The sequence below is a fragment of the Trachypithecus francoisi genome, unplaced genomic scaffold, assembly GCF_009764315.1.
Source record: "Trachypithecus francoisi isolate TF-2019V2 unplaced genomic scaffold, Tfra_2.0 Lachesis_group4, whole genome shotgun sequence".
NCBI lineage: Eukaryota > Metazoa > Chordata > Mammalia > Primates > Cercopithecidae > Trachypithecus > Trachypithecus francoisi.
Genome location: NW_022681469.1, coordinates 13,710,450 through 13,727,169, shown reverse-complemented (window position 1 = coordinate 13,727,169; position 16,720 = coordinate 13,710,450). Strand labels below are relative to the sequence as shown.

General features: G+C 37.9%; 1 pseudogene; it reads left to right on the top strand.

Annotated features, from left to right (window-relative positions):
• Positions 1-5,491: 5,491 nt before the first annotated feature.
• Positions 5,492-16,720, top strand: part of LOC117073400 — a 194,822-nt pseudogene continuing 183,593 nt past the window's right edge.

The following is a 16,720-nucleotide window of genomic DNA, read 5'->3' as shown; positions in this document are numbered from 1 at the left end:
AGATCTGATGGTTTTAGAAAGAGGAGCTCCCCTGCACAAGCTCTCTCTCTCTCTTTGCCTGCTGCCATCCATGTAAGATAGAACTTGTTCTTCCTTGCTTTCCACCATGATTGTGAGGCCTCCCCAGCCATGTGGAACTGTAAGCTCATTGAACTTCTATCTTTTGTAAATTGCCCAGTCTTGGGTATGTCTTTATCAGCAGTGTGAAAACAGACTAATACAGTGTATGCATATTTGGAATTGTTAAATCTTCTTGATGAATTGATTCTTTTATTATTATATAAGTACTTTCTTGATATCTTTACTATTTTTGACTTAAAGTCTATTTATCTGATATAAGTATATCTATTCTTGCTTGCTTTTGCTTTTGATTGAGTAGATTGTTTTTTCCCATTCCTGTACTTTCAGTCTATATGTGTCTTTAGAGGTGAAGTGAGTATGCTGGACACAGCATATAGTTGGGTCATGTAGTATATAAATTGTAATTGGAAAGTTTAATTCACTTACTTTCAAGGTAATTTTGATATGTGAGGATGTGTTACTGTCATTTTGTTAATTGTTTTGTGGTTACTTTGTATATTCCTTGTTCCTTTCTTTCTCTTTTGTAGTTTATGGTTATGGTTTGGTAGTAATAACATTTAAGTTCTTCCTCTTCCATATTTTTATGTTTGCTGTACCAGTTAGTTTACACTTTCATGTTTTCAGGAGTGTAGGTATCTCTCTTTATCTTTCAGGTATAGGATTCCTTTGAACATTTTCTGTAAGGACATTCTAGTGGTAAAAAATTCTCTCAGTTTTTGCGTATCTGGGAATCTTTATTTCTCTTTCTCTTATGAATGATAACTTTGCTGGATATGGTATTCTAGGTTACCAGTTATTTTCTTTCAGCACTTTAAATATATTATCCCATTCTTTCCTGACCTGCCAGGTTTCTGCTGAGAAATCTGCTGTTAGTCAAATAGGGGTTCCTTTATATGTGACTAGATATTTTTCTCTTATGGTTTCTGCAATTCTCCTTGTCTTTGGTCTTTGACAATTAGACAAATAATGTGCCAGGGAGAAGTTCCTTTGGGATTGTATCTATTTGGGGATCCCTGAATGTCCTGTGTCTGGAGTGTAAGTCTCTTACTAATCTTGAAAATTTTTCAGGTGTTATTTTGTTTTTCATTTTTTTCTGCCATTAAACTTCTTTTTCTTTTCTGGGAGACCCCAAATTTAGATATTTTGTTGCTTTATCATGTACCATATATCAAGTAGGCTTTCTTTATCTTTTTTCATTTTTAAAAAACCTGAATAGGTTATACCAAAAGACCTGTCTTCAAGTTCTGAAATTCTTTATTTTGTTTGATCTAGTCTGTTATGGAAGTGTGCAATAGTATTTTACATTTCATTTATGAAATTCTTTAGTTCAAGGATTGTGTTTTATTCTTTTCAATAATATCTATCTTTTCTTGAATTTCTCATTCATATTCTGATTTTTTTTCTGATTTCTTTGTATTGCTTATTTGTGTTCTCATGTATCTCACTGAAATTCTTTGATATCATTATTTTGAATAAGGTATTTAGTACATTTCTTTTTTTTTTTTTTTTTTTTGAGACGGAGTCTTGCTCTGTCGCCCGGACTGGAGTGCACTGGCCGGATCTCAGCTCACTGCAAGCTCCGCCTCCCGGGTTTACGCCATTCTCCTGCCTCAGCCTCCCGAGTAGCTGGGACTACAGGCGCCCGCCACCTTGCCTGGCTAGTTTTTTGTATTTTTAGTAGAGACGGGGTTTCACCGTGTTAGCCAGGATGGTCTTGATCTCCTGACCTCGTGATCCGCCCGTCTCGGCCTCCCAAAGTGCTGGGATTACAGGCTTGAGCCACCGCGCCCGGCCATCTGTTGTTGGATAATTATTGTATTCCTTTGGAGGTGTCATTTCTGTTGTTGTTGCTCTTTTATGTTTCTTGTAGCCCTTCATTGATGTCTGTTCCTGAGGTGTAACAGTTACCTCTAATTTTTTGAATTGGCTTTCATTGGAGAGGAGTTTTTCCTGTAGATCTAGCTGTGGTTTCATTTGTGTAGGGCACTTTAGCTTTGATTTTGGATCCTGGCAGTAGTGTAGTTTTTATGATTGCTTTGCCTGTAAACAGTATCAGTGGTGTCTGACTTTTTCAGTGATTTAGCACGCAGATGTTAGTGAAGGCTGAAAGGAGCTTTTCCTGGGAAGGGGACACCATGTGGGCCAATCTTCAGGACCCCATGGTGGCAGCAATAGGCCAAGTATGCCTATCCTTGAGCCCCAGCCAGTATACATATGCACTGGCTCTAGCAGGTCCAGACAGGACTATCCTTAGGTCTCCAAATGCTTGCTTGAGTGCCAGAAGTAGAAGCAGGTAGTCAGGTAGGAGTCCCTGGACTCTTGAGCAGTGTGTGTCATGTGGGCAGTGATAGTAGTAGTAGTGGGACAAATGCATGGGCTTCCAGGTGGCATCTGCTGATGCTAGCGGTGGCTGTGACAAGCCAGGCATGTCTGTCCTCAAGCCCCCAGGACAAGTTTCCAGATGCCAGCAGTGTTGGATAGGATGGGGCAATCGTATGCTTGGGTATCAGTAGCAGTTATTTCTGGACTTGTTCTTTGGCTCCCCAGTGATCTACATGTGTGCCCAGTGACCAATTGGGCGGTTTGATCAATGGACCCCCAGGTAGCAGGCTTGGTCACTGTCCTCAGGCTCCCCAGTGGCAAAGACAAGTGCAGGCTGTGGTGAGCAGGGCAGGGTTATCCCTAGGCCCTGGTGGTGTGCTTGTGTGGTGGTGGCAGCAAAGGCAGTGAGTGTTGAAATGTTGCCTTTAGGGCACATGCACATAGAGGCGGCAGCATTGCTGTTAGTGACAATGGCCCCACAAAGGTAAGTTTTAGATTCTGGGGATTATGCGTTTAATTTTCCAGTGGTGACAGTGGCTGTAGGAGATGGTGAAGAGAGTCTGTCCCCAGAGTACTTGGACATGGGTAGCATTCCCGCTGTTGCAGGGAGGCAGGGTTGCTGTCGGTGATAGTGGCCCAAGACATGTGGGTTTCAGACTCTGGGGAGTATGCTTTTTGGTTCTTTTGTCCTGGAGACAGCCTCTCTATTGTTCTGCACTGCCCTTCTCCTGGCATGCAGGAAACTATGTGGGCTAGAGTGCTAGGGCCCCTAGTGCCCTGCTGGGTCTAACCAGCATCTCACCACTGTAGCCCTCCAGGTGGAGGTAGGAGGATGTTAGTGGGGCTTCAGGGATGTGGGGATACACAGGCTCTTGGGCCTCATGTAAGGATGCAATCTGCTGGGGTTTGGGCTCTCAAAATGGCCCTTTGCTGCAATTGTTTGGGACTCAGGGATGGTGTGGGATCCAGTGTGAACTCCCTCTCTGGAGCGATACCATCGTGCAGACTACGGGGAAATCCCTATGCCAGTGTCAGAGATTACAGGGGTTGGGGGACTCTCCTATAGCTAGGAGTACGGAAGTCTGCAGTGAGAATGTGAACTACTGAGGATCTCTTCTTGCCCTCTCCTTGCACTGGGGAACCTCTATGGGCTTCCAGCCCATCACAACTGGACTGTCCCCATCACCTCCCTCTTCTCAGGCGTCTCAAGTATTTCCTGCCTCTTCTCTGCTGAATCCAGTACTCTCTTTTAGAAGTTCTATTCAAAGTGTGATTATCTATACGGTTTTTTGGCTCTTCTTTGTGGAGGGGTTGAGTGTCCTGTGCCCCTAGTCAGTCATCTTGGAAGACCTCCAACATTGTTTATGAATACATTTAAGTACTTAAAACACTGAAATTTAAAGCACTCTACAGACCTAATAACCAGGCAAATTCATGCATTTACATAATTTGCTTAGTATGCTCAGTAATCAGATTTTGTGCCAGTTAGATTAGGCTGGGGTTTCTTAGTAGTGAGTCAGCTCACACCTTTATGGGGTATTGAGAAAGCATGTAAGAGGGTATGGTGTTAGTAATAGTTGACTGGGGATGTTAGATGTTCTGCAATGTAGGCAGCACTTCTGATGAGCAAAATCTTGTTTCCTTAATTGTGGAGATAACTTCTCTACAGTTATCTCTACAAAGGTGAGAAATGCATTTATGTTTATTTGAGGTGAAAATTTAGCTCCATAGTAAAAATCAACACAATAAATAGTTTTTGTATTGTTTTTATATACATTTGTAGGAATGCAAATGTTGTGTAAATTGAGAAAAGAGTTACTTTGTTTTGCTAAGTATACTACCAAAATTTGATTACCATTTTGACAAATTATGAAAACAATGACATTCTAATTCACGAATTTTAAATGGCCAGTACAACATGCCAGTAACAGACTGTACTTGTAGCTATAGCACTGGGAGATTACACATAAGTAAAATCATCTGACTATTTCATTATATGTTTTAGTGTACTCATGCTCAAACGTTAAAACGATATACATATGATTATAAATCAATTTCCTTTTATTTCACCTTTATTATACAGTAAGACCACTACACTGAATTAAAAATTTATATGTAAGTATTTTATCATTTATGAATTCATTTCAGAATAACAACTAGAGTGTTATAATATATTTCTTACAATAAAAATGTGCATTATGCTTAAATAGGTTGTGAATCATAGACCTTCTGAATATGTGTTGGTTTCAATTTGTTTCCCAGATTTCTTAAAATTTTGAAGAGGATTTTGTGGAAGGGTTGGAGATCAGACTAAAACATTAACAAAGGAATTCTAGTTTTCCCATTAGGCAGTGGATCTATACACTTAAATGCACTAAGGTCTAACCCACTTTCTGTGGGAAGGATGAGAGAAATGACTGTTGTTTTTTTATTGAAAAACCTACAACCAAAAGCAAACATACAAACAAGACCCCAACTAATTTATCAGTAGCTTATTTTTAGTGGTATTACTGATACTAGGGTAGAGGTTAAAAGTACCAAATATTAGTCATATTCCTTTCATAGGTCAAGTAGCAAATAGATATATATATAATAATTTCTATACAATTGGAATATAAATTTGATAAAATAAAGCAACCCGTTTAGATAAAAACTCTAAAATAAAACATCATTAACTTAAACCTCATTTCTTATAAAAAATTTAACCAAATGGATCCTGAAATTAAATATAAAATTTTAAACTATATGAAACAATTAGACAAAACAAAATATGGGAAAATCTTTGGGACCTAAGGGTTACGTAATAAAGTTTTTAGAACTAATACTAATTCTTTGAAGAAAAATTGATAAATTGCCTATCATCCTGATTAAAAAAAAAAAAACAAAACACTTTTGGTCTTTGAAAGACTGTAAAGGGGATGAAAAGAAAAGTCACAGAATGGACAAGTCACAATACCAAATACTGGTGAGGATCCATGGAAACTGGATCATTCATATATTGCTGGTGAAAAGTCCAGCCACATTGCCAGCCCCTCTAGGAAACCGTTAGACAGATACTTATAAAATGAAATGCCTACATAGCCGGACCATGACTAAGGTCAGGTAAGTGAGGCGCTCACCTCTGGTAAATGATTTAAGGAAGGGCGCCAAACATCAGTAATTAAGGTAAATGACACTTTAATGCAATATTTAAAAAAAATAAAAATTAATGCAAAAAACCCACGATGAACAAATTTCAGAATTTTAAATGAAGATGGGATTATATGATCCAGCAAATACACTCCTGGGAAATTATCCCAGAAAAATGAAAACATGTTCACACAAAACCTATTCATGAATGTTCACAGCAGCTATGGTTCCAAATTGATGACGACACAAATGTCCTTCAAAAAGATAAAGGCTTAAACATATTGTGGTACATCTACACAATGGAAACACTATATAGTAATAAAAAAGGACAAACGGCCAATGTACATTCAAGTTGGATGAATTTCAAAGATATTATATGCTGAGTGAAGAAAGCCAATCACGTGTTTTAAGGTTTTGATTTTATTTTTATAAAGAATACCTCTTCAGTGATTAGAAGAGGCACAAGATGGAAATAAATATTTTATTAATTACAGGTTCTGGGAGTGAATGACATGCCTGAAGGTCACATGGAGGTTGGTCAATGAAAACAGAGAGGGAGGGACCCACAGGCTGGTGCCTTGACTGGGGCCCAGGATGTGATCTCAACAGGTTTCCTGTGAGAATCTTTAATTGATGGGTTTAAAGCAAGCAGGCACAACTTTTAGGAGGTCACCTGTCTCTGAGAGGTGGTCATTGTGGCATATTTGCACAGTTCATATGGGGTATGAGAGTTAGCAGGGCCAGTCAAGTAAGTTGTAACTAGCTGTCTCATGGGAATGTGGTCACCAGGAGGCAGCTGTATAAGACAAATATTTGGATCCACCACACTGGGGACCTGGGGAAGGAGTAGAGCTGGAAGCTGTCAAGGGTGTCTAGCCCTGCTTGTGGTTTGAGAAAGTTTAACCTACATTCCAATGGGGGCTGACACAAAATTATACGAGTTCACTATATAAAAAGAATGACACAGAAGCCAAATTCTCAAGGTTACCCAAGAAAAGGAAGAAATTTAGTAACAAAAGAGATGCCATGTTTTTAACATTGCATATATTTGCAAGAATATATTAATTTGTTATTAAAAAATTACTAGTATTGGCCCCTCCTCTAGTTATTAGCATCACAACAGAATCGTCTGAAGATTTTTTCCTTCCTAAAGCATATTTACTATGAAAAATTGAGTGCATTAGACTATTTGAATACAAATTACTGAAGTAAAATTAAAATAATATGTTGCATTAAAAAAATTTGTATGCTATATGATTTCATTCATAGAAAATTCTTGAAATAAAATCATAGAGCTGGAGAGAAGTTCAGTAGTTGCTGGGGACAAGAGAGGGTGGCTATAAAGGAATAGCTCATGAGAACTCCTTTACAATGATGGAACAGTGTAATATTTTTATTTTAATGGTGGTTACACGAGCACATTGTACAGAACTATACACACTCACAAAGAGTGCATGTAAAAACTGGTGAAACCTGAATAAAGTCTGTAATTTAGTGATTGGCATTGACTCAATGCCAATTTCTTGTTTTGACATAATACTTTTAATATAATTATACATGTTAACATTAGGGGAAGCTGGGTGACGATTAACAGGACTCTATGATTTTTGCAACTTTTGGTGAGTCAATAATTATTTCAAAATGAATAATTAAAAAAGAGCAGAAGGATGATTTCTTAAATGATAAAAGTATCTCCACTGGTTTCATCATCAATGTGGAAGCACCCCTAAATAGTTCTGCCTAATGTGCATCCTATTTAGTAGACTTTAAAAAGAGCTATTCTATTTTATAAATATACTCTGTATTGCTTCAGATGGTATGTTTCCTTCCACGGTGAGGCGTGTTTTCAGAGCTCTTGTAAAGGACTCTTTTGCCTCTGGGTGAATGCACTACATTAACCAAATTCAGAGTCAGAGAAAAGCTCCGCTCACAGTACGCCCCAGCCGCTTTGCCTCACTGGAAGGAACTATGGGTCAGGCCCATGAGAGCTAGATGTTTTGAGTCGGTGTCATGGTGAAGACTGAGTGATCAACACAGGAGAAAAGGAGATGACCTCAAATCTGAAAGAGTAAACATGACCAATTACATTTAAAAAGATATTAAATTGCTTGCAAAATAGTGAAGATGTTGGAATTATAAATTGACATCATTAAGACACACCAAAAGATTTGAAGAAAACTTCCACTATTTTAGTGTCTTTGTTAGAATTATGAAGGCTGCAGAGAAGCTCTTCTTTGTCTTCTGCTTTAGTAGCATGTTGAAGGTACTTTCATTCACTGCTATAGTCATTCATAATTTAGTTCATATTTTAACAACTGCAAGAAAGACATCTTCGGGTGAACTTGCATTGTCTTCAATATGAATTTGAGAAAGCAGTGTTAACAGCATGAGAATTATACCCAAAATAAAATTTCTCAAAAAATGACAGAAGAGGTTTATTAAAATAAGATCAATTATAATTCTTCATATAGTTATAACAAAAATAAACGTATTTTATGTATGATTGCATACATTTCCCCAGGATTGTAAAAGTTTTGCAAATGGCATCTCCTCACCGTAGTTTTCAGATGGTGGTGATTAGAGAAGACAATTATTCAGGAAATTTCGGTGTCATTATGAGTAGAATTAGGTAAACAAGTCGTGATCTCCTTTTGGGAATAAAGATATGAGAATTCTAAGGACAATTCTGCTAGCATCGGAAGTGGTACTATTACGTCCTGCCACAGTTTTCTTAGCCTTCTCCAAAAATTGATGATCCTTAAACAGTTTGCTCAACATTTAATTAGTTAGATGAACTGAGAAATACATTATCTATCACTAAAAGTTTTATTCCTGTTCAAATAAGAATTTTTTTACTATAAATTTTCTGAACAGTTTCTCAGGAGGAATTCTAAGATAGATCTATCTATCAATCAACCTATTTATTTACCTTGCCTAATCACACACATTTGCAATCTTCATCTGCTCCTAGTACACCACCAATACACCATCCTTTCTGTTTCTTCATTTCTCAGGCTGTCAGCTGCTTAGAAATAACAATTTAAAAGGCAGTCATCTGGCCAGTGCATTCCATATTACATACTTTTGAGTATGATTCAATTTATATTTGCCAGTTGTGCAAGATGTCATGTATGGAAAGCATATTAACTGATATCTCATTTCCAATATATTCCACTGATACAAATTTGTGTACTGGAAAGCTGCTAGTAAATTAATCCTTAATTTTGTCTTCTTTCTGCCCTTGATTGTTTTTCTTTATTCTGTTTATACTATGAAATTGTTTATTGTGTAGGAAGTAGAGCGAATAAGATATGAAGAAGCTGTGTAGATGACTGCATAGTTGGTTACTTGGCTGTACCAAATTGATGTTATTTCTAGCAACTCTGGAAGTTCAGAATTGCACTATGCCAAGCTGTCAGCAAGCCTAATTCTCAAGAAACTCTACGCAGTCTTGTCTAGCCAGTTACTAAGGATGCAGTTACTAGAAGAGGTGTAGAGCTGGAAACTGTCAAGGGTGACTGCGTCCGGTTTCTGGTGTAAGAAAGTTAAACCTATACTCACAATGGGAACTGAGAGAACATAAATCATGTGATATGAAATTACCGTATCACATACGAACTATCACTTCATTCATAGTTCTTCCAGGGGAGACAAAAACCATTGCTTCTGAGCAAAATAATGACAGAGTAGAAAACTTGTGTATTTAAATATATTATATCCAAACCCATTTCTCTTTCACTGAAGGCCCACCATTTCTAATGCTCAACCAAGTTTTTGATCAGAGCCTGAGGTCACCAGCACCCCTGGAGCAGTATAATTATAAAAGGCTTAAAAAGTAACAGAGGGCCTGGCACAGTGGCTCACGCCTGTAATCCCAGCACTCTGGGAGGCTGAGGCGGGCGGATCACGAGGTCAGGAGATCAAGACCATCCTGGCTAACACCGTGAAACCCCATCTCTACCAAAATATACACAAAATTAGTCGAACATGGTGGCGTGCGTCTGTGGTCCCAGCTACTCGGGAGGCTGAGGCAGGAGAATGGCATGAACCTGGGAGGCAGAGGTTGCAGTGAGCCGAGATTGTGCCACTGCACTCCAGCCTGGGTGACAGAGAGAGACTCCGTCTCAAAAAAAAAAAAAAAAAAAAAAAAAAAAAGGAAGTAACAGGGTTTGCTATCTGAATTTAACTGTTAATGATGGCAAGAAAGTAGTGCAAGGTGTAAAGAAGAGACTGCCCCAGGGATTGTAATTTAGCCAACTGAGACTTTTAACTACCTTATTACTATTTTAAGTGTTTAATGCCACTAACTTTGGGTCACATGTGGCTACTCTGAACACGAATCGACTATTTAACAAGCATCTCACTTGATATATGTATAAGTAAAATTAGGCAAAGTGAAAAGAGCTAAAGAATGATTGTTCTAAGACTTTCTAACAGTAAAACATCTATAATGGCACTTCATTTTATTTTGTGTTGAAGGCATAGTGTGGATAAGAAAGAAGAAAAAGAAAATGTCTTCAAGACATCTTGGATGACTAAACCGATAGGGACGGTAGAAATTAAATATATATACATGTACATATATTTTTCGCATGTTTAATGAATATTGGTCATTTATGAAATTAAAAGCAACTGATAGTTTCGCATTTTAATAGTTTATAACATATTCTTTTGTCAGTATTCAAAACTTTTATCAATGGGGGTGTGTGAGTGTGTATGTGCCAGGCAGCTGTTAAGCAATTGCAAATTTTTAATGATCCCTAAAACATGCTTTACATGACAAAAATGTTTTTCATTTAGGGGAAGAAATACAATTAAAATCAATTTTATTTCTGCATTCTCCTTGGACTTATAATATTTTAGTTGTCTTCCTTTTTATTAAAAAACCTGAATTTTTATCAGCTGAAAAAAATTGGAGCATAGAAATATTTTATGCAATATTTGAATTGCTAATTAAGCGTGGGATTTATTTTAGGACCATCGTTTCTGAATCAGTGGAAATAACAGCTGTGACTGTTCATGTGGGGCGTTTGAAACTCCATACTCTTAGGCAAAATGTGTAGAGTATAAAATAGACTATCTCTAATATGGGACACTAGAATTCATTATACATTTCTTTGTACACTGAGAAAAGCTGACTGAAGTTCTCATCTACTGTTAATGTTCATCACAAGATACTTCCCTCCCTGCCGCCCCAGCTCTGCTATGTAGGGAATAGATTTGTAAAAACAGCAATTGACTTCCTATTTTCTTCCACTTTAACCCTGTAGAAACCGATTTAAAACCTGAAAGCAATTCTACAGCAAAATATAAAATTGTTTGTAATGTGATGTGCATTTTAAAATGGTGTGTATTTTTCAAGAAACATCTAAAAAATTATAAGGTTGCCTTACATTTACATTACACAGGCAGTAAATAGGACAAAGTAATGTAATCTGCAAAAGGCATTCATTTGATTCTACTTTTACCACTATGTGTTCATGGGAATACCTTAAACTCTGTCTTAGTTTGGCCTTATCTGCAAAAATAGGAATAATAATAACTAAAATACAAAAGATTTTCTAAGATATAAATAGGATGATATGCATGGAAGTGATTTGTAAAAGCTTTATTGTGGTAGAAGTTACATACGTAAAGTCCATCAGTTTTAAGTTCACAATTCAAGGATTATTTATATATTTACAGAATTGTGCAAACACCACCTCAATCTCATGTTCAATTAAATGATTGCTGTGGTTGTGGCAATTATCAGACGGCTCTCCACGCCTCTTGGCCCTTGAGGATTCGATCAACCAACTAATCTAGGGAAATCCCTACGTCAGCTGACCTAAGGATATGAACATTATATGAGCAGGCCTCACATGAAAACACAGGTCCTTTAACAGTGCAGTTTTCTCTGGCTGGTGACTGAGGAAGTAGTTAGAGAGATTCCAAGTATGAGAAGGGCTTGACCTGGTTGCTTTCTCCATTGCTGAAGTGGAGGGGCTCCTGGGGAAAGGGACTGGGAGTGGCTTCTATGAGCTGAGAGTGGTCCCTAGCCCGTGGCCAGAAAGAAAATGGAGACCTCAGTCCCTCAAATAAGAATTGAAGTTCAAGTACTTTTGCGGGGGATGATGTGGAGTGTGCCAGCAGAGGATTGGAGGTTTGGTAGCCACTAACAGGTGCTTTTCAAATCTAGGTACCACAGGGGGCCCCTGGAACTTAGTTTCTTAGGGGCAACCTGAGGTCAGGGCAAAATCAAGTCTTCGGACTCTCCTAGCCAGAGAGGAGGCCTGGGGTACTGTTACACCAACTCCAGTAAGTCATTCATTGAGGACTGCTCCTTGACAGTAGTAATAATTTGGCATTTCTGGTGTCTCCTGCCCATAAGCAAAGTGTTGTTCCAGGGCGTTGAAGAATGAAAACAAACAAACAAACAGTATTTAGAGAGATGCAAGAATTGGCAGTGAGAAGTCAGAAGGGGTACATAAGGGTCTCAGGAATGATAAGATAATGACAGTTTCTATTACAGGTGCATTATATTTTTTTCCATTTTCAGTTTTTTAAAAAGTGTAAGCTATGTTTTGTGGTTTTGAGACATTGTTGTTTTTCTCCCACTGTAACTCCTCCTTCTGGTGAGGTGTTCCTGTTAGGTTGTTTTAGGGCTTAGATCCAAGGAAGCAGTGTTTGGACATTTGACCAAGAGAAAATCTTGCCTGATTATCAGGCATCTAGTATATGTTTACTGGACTATTTTCCTGAATAATTTATTTTGTTATCTGGTGTATTTGCTTGTATCTCCAACATTTGCATTGCTTTCTGATTATTCTTGCTTTATTTCTCTCAACATTGTAGGCTTCCTGGTTACTGGATGAATCTAGAATTCTGCTATCTGCTTGATTCTTTGATGTTAGTTAATGCCAACCCATGGCTTGCCATGTTCTATTTTTCTCCCTTGATGCACTTTTCCCATCTCTGACTAGTCTTGAATATATAATGAGTTTCACTTTACCCCCAGCCACTAGAGTAAATGGGTAACAGGAGGGATCTTTGCTTATCAGGCTGGCAGTTCTGGTTTGAGGTGTGAAGCAGAATCTTATCAATAGTTTCCTCCCACACATATAACTAGTTGAGTTTCAGACTAGGTGAGCGTCACCATAAGTATTTTATTTACTGTCAAAATAACTTTTAAAATACCCCATTCAGTTTGCATACATATCGTAGAGGAATATTTAAAAGAAATAAAAACAAATGATTCCACTGGAAATATGGTATTTGTATAATAATCAAAATTCAAATTATGTGTCATTCTAAAGGTGAAAAACCTGTTGTCTTCAACAAATAGGGAGAGTTTGAAAACAGAGGTATGAAAAAGCACATTTATTGTAGCACTGTTTGCAGTAGTGAAAATAGTAAAAATTGGAAACAATGTAAACTAATATAGACATGGATAATTAAATTTTCTTAACAAATGGGAAGATTTATTCATTACAACATGGTTCAATCTCTAAAAAGTCATGTTTAAATGAAAAATGCATGTTGTACAATGAACATTTGCAAATTCCTCTTCTGGTTCTCAACAGTATTAGTGTGTTCTCTTGCTGCTATAGGGACATACCCGAGACTGAGTAATTTATAAAGGAAAGAGGTTTAATTGACTCACAGTTCCAAAGGGCTGGAGAGGTCTCAGGAAACTTACAATCATGGCAGAAGGGGAAGCAAACATATCCTTCTTCACAAGGCAGCAGGAGAGAGAAAAATGAGAGCCAAATAGAGGGGAAAGCCCCTTATAGAACCATCAGATCATGTGAAAATTTCCTTGCTACCATGAGAATAGCATGGGGGAAACCATCCCACGTGATTCAGTTATTTTCCACTGTGTCCCTCCCACAATATGTGGGGATTATGAGAACTACAATTCAAGATGAGATTTGGGTGGGGACACAGTCAAACCATATCATCAACTGGGCTCATTACATTCTTTCTTGCCACTTTTTGATTCTTGAACTCATCACTCATGGCCTGTCTTAGCTATTTGCTCTCACCTCTCTCTAGGAGACTTCTCCACAGCTGCTGTGCTGTCTCTCTTCTGTACATTATTCAAATCTTTGTTCATCAGTTTAAATGTTTTAGCACCTCTCACTCTAACACTCTTTATTTCCTTATCTCTCTCTCTCTCTCTCTCGAGATAGGAACTCTCTCTATTGCCTAGGCTAGAGTGCCGTGGTGTAATAGTAGCTCACTGCAACCTCAAACTCTTGGTCTCAGGAGATCTTCCTGCCTCGGCCACCTGAGTAGCTGAGACTACAAGCACATACCACAATGTCCAGCTAATTTTCTAATTATTTGTAGAGACAAGGTCTCACTATGTTGTCCAGTGGTCTCAAACTTCTGAGCTCAAGTGATCCTCCCACCTTTGCTTTCCAAAGTGCTTATCCTTTTTAAAAAGAAATTAGGCTGGGCACAGTGGCTCAAGCCTGTAATCCCAGCACTTCGGGAGGCCGAGACGGGTGGATCACGAGGTCAGGAGATCGAGACCATCCTGGCTAACATGGTGAAACCTCATCTCTACTAAAAAAATACAAAAAACTAGCCGGGCGTGGTGGAGGGCGCCTCCCAGCTACTCAGGAGGCTGAGGCAGGAGAATGGCATAAACCTGGGAGGCGGAGTTTGCAGTGAGCTGAGATCCAGCCACTGTACTCCAGCCTGGGTGACAGAGTGAGACTCCGTCTCAAAAAAAAAAAAAAGCAATTATCACTTTTACATAGCATATTGTAAATTTATGTGTTTTGCTCCTTAACTATAAGTCTAAAAAATACAAACTTTGTGTTGTTTTTCACTGTAAATTCAATTCCTGGATTATTGTTTAGCACATAGAAAGTGCCACAAGCAAGATTGTTTAACTAAATGAATTTATATTTTAATGTCATTTATAAAAAAATTAAAAGATTATTTCCACATATGAATTCATATGTATGAATGACACAAACTCTCATAAGAGACTGAAAAACAAAATTCCTCATCGCAAAGGATGAAAAAAATGACATAGGGAGCGGTACTTATGTGGTATTGACTCCAACTAATGTGCTTTTAATTTTAAAAATCTGAAGTAGATTTGCCAGATGCCCGGATTGGGTAAAGCAGGGTGATAGGTACTCCTGAGTTCATTTTATTAGTCTCTAGATTTTGGGGTGCTTGGAATAATTCAAAATGAAAACAATTAAATGAATAAAAGACTTCAAGGGAATCAGAGATTGGCTATGGTAAATTGCTGACTTTTTTTTTTCCTCGTCTTGCTTTAAATTAACCTTTTTATTGCCTTGGTGATGAAAGAGTACATTTAACTTTATGTGAAAGTGAGCTATAATGAAGATATGGGAATAAAAAAAAGGAAAGTGCTTACCCAAAATTAAACTGTTGACCTTAAAGCACCAGGACAGTACATTTTCTGGCAACAGCATTTTCTGTTTTAAAGTGGAAGTCACTCCCTATATAGAGAAGTAAAACAGAAAAAAAATTGAAGGTTTTACCCTTTCCCCCCAAAATTGGAAGAGGTTATTTTGTAAATTCTGGTGACGATTAATTAAATAATAAAGAATATAGTCAGTTGTATTAATTTTTAATTAAGACTGCAGAAAAATGTTACATTATGGTTATATAGTTATGTGTTGCTCAGATTTCATTCAAAAGTCTGTGAAAATTGCTTTAGTCGTAATGTTAAACTAAACAAAATTTCTCCTGATTAAACTTCTATGTTTGCATTTCTTTGCTTTAAGCCTTGTGGAAAACGAACAAGAAGAAAAAAGTTGAGACAATGTCTCTTGGAAATCAGAGATTGAAGCAAGGCTAACATTCTCAGGCTTTAGTGGGGCAACCTTAGGGCTCTATGTGTGAGGGAACGAGGGAAAACAATTATAAGCAAATGTGATTTGGAGTTTCCTGTATAACCAAGACAAACAGCCTTAGGAGTCATGGAACTAGTTGCTCAGTCATGTGGAATGTCCCCAGGAGAGGGCTCCTGGAACAGTTTGTCCATGGTATAGAGGAAGGAAGAATTTATATGTCAGACCCTTGCCATATTCTCACTTGAACTGGTCAAAATTTGCACAGAAAGTGTTAACTCCTTTGCACTCATTTGGCTTTGTTGTCTGGTCCAGGGGGCACCAATAAGCAAGTCAGGGCTTCTGGAGTTCCAACTGGGTCCAACCTGGGCCCTGGACTCCTGATAGCTTTGCTGCAGCATGTGTGATGGCATCCTGTGGCAGTGCCATCTTCATGACTAGGAGGGCTGAGATATTCTGAGGCATTAGATAATGAGGAGATGGTGAGGAGAAAGAGGATGGATAGTGATGGCCAGGGCTCTTTGAGCAGGAACGTGAAGCTCAGGGGACTGCTGGATCCAAGAAAACCTACCAGGTCACAAAGCTGTGATGGATGGTAAAGAAGTTGAGAGACTTAAAAAATGTTAATGGACAGAATTAAACTTAGCTTAAAACTTAAGTATGTGGTAATTTCCTTGCAAAAGCAGACTGTTGTTTTGTTTAAATTGGTTACTGTGTAAAAAACAAAAACAAAAACAAAAACAAAAAAAAACTAGGAGTGATACTAATCTTGTTGCTGAAACCAAACACTTTAAGCCAAAAAAAAATAGTTTGTCAAATGAATTTTTTAGTGAAGAAGATTTGAATTAGGCTGGGGTTCCATTGTAACTAACCTAGTAGATGACAATTAGTTTCCAGGCGAATTCTGGTAGGGCTCTTCGAAAGAATCATGCAAATTACGCTTAATTTCTGCAGTGTAAAGTAAGGAAGCTTTTATTCTGAGGAAATTAATTTCTTTTTTTTTGGCACAAAGATCTAGAAATTCTTTCTCTGCATCCTCTGAAACCACCTCTGGTGTTTCTTGAGAAAATATCCAGGACTACCTGCTAAGATATGTCATCCAAATGAACTGACTAAGCCAAAATCCTAAGCTGGGTATTGGCATTTTGTCATTGACAGGCTGCCTGAGATGATCTACTCTCTATGTTTTTTTCTACAAAACTTCAACTGTAATATTATGTAATAGGGTTAGAATCACATTTTTTCAGAATAATTGGAAGAATACCTAGATAATTTTAAACACAGAAAGACAAATGGCTGAGTGCGTAGGCTTTGGGGTTCTAGTTCCACCTCACTGGCTGTGTGACTTTGTGCAAATTTCCTTCTCT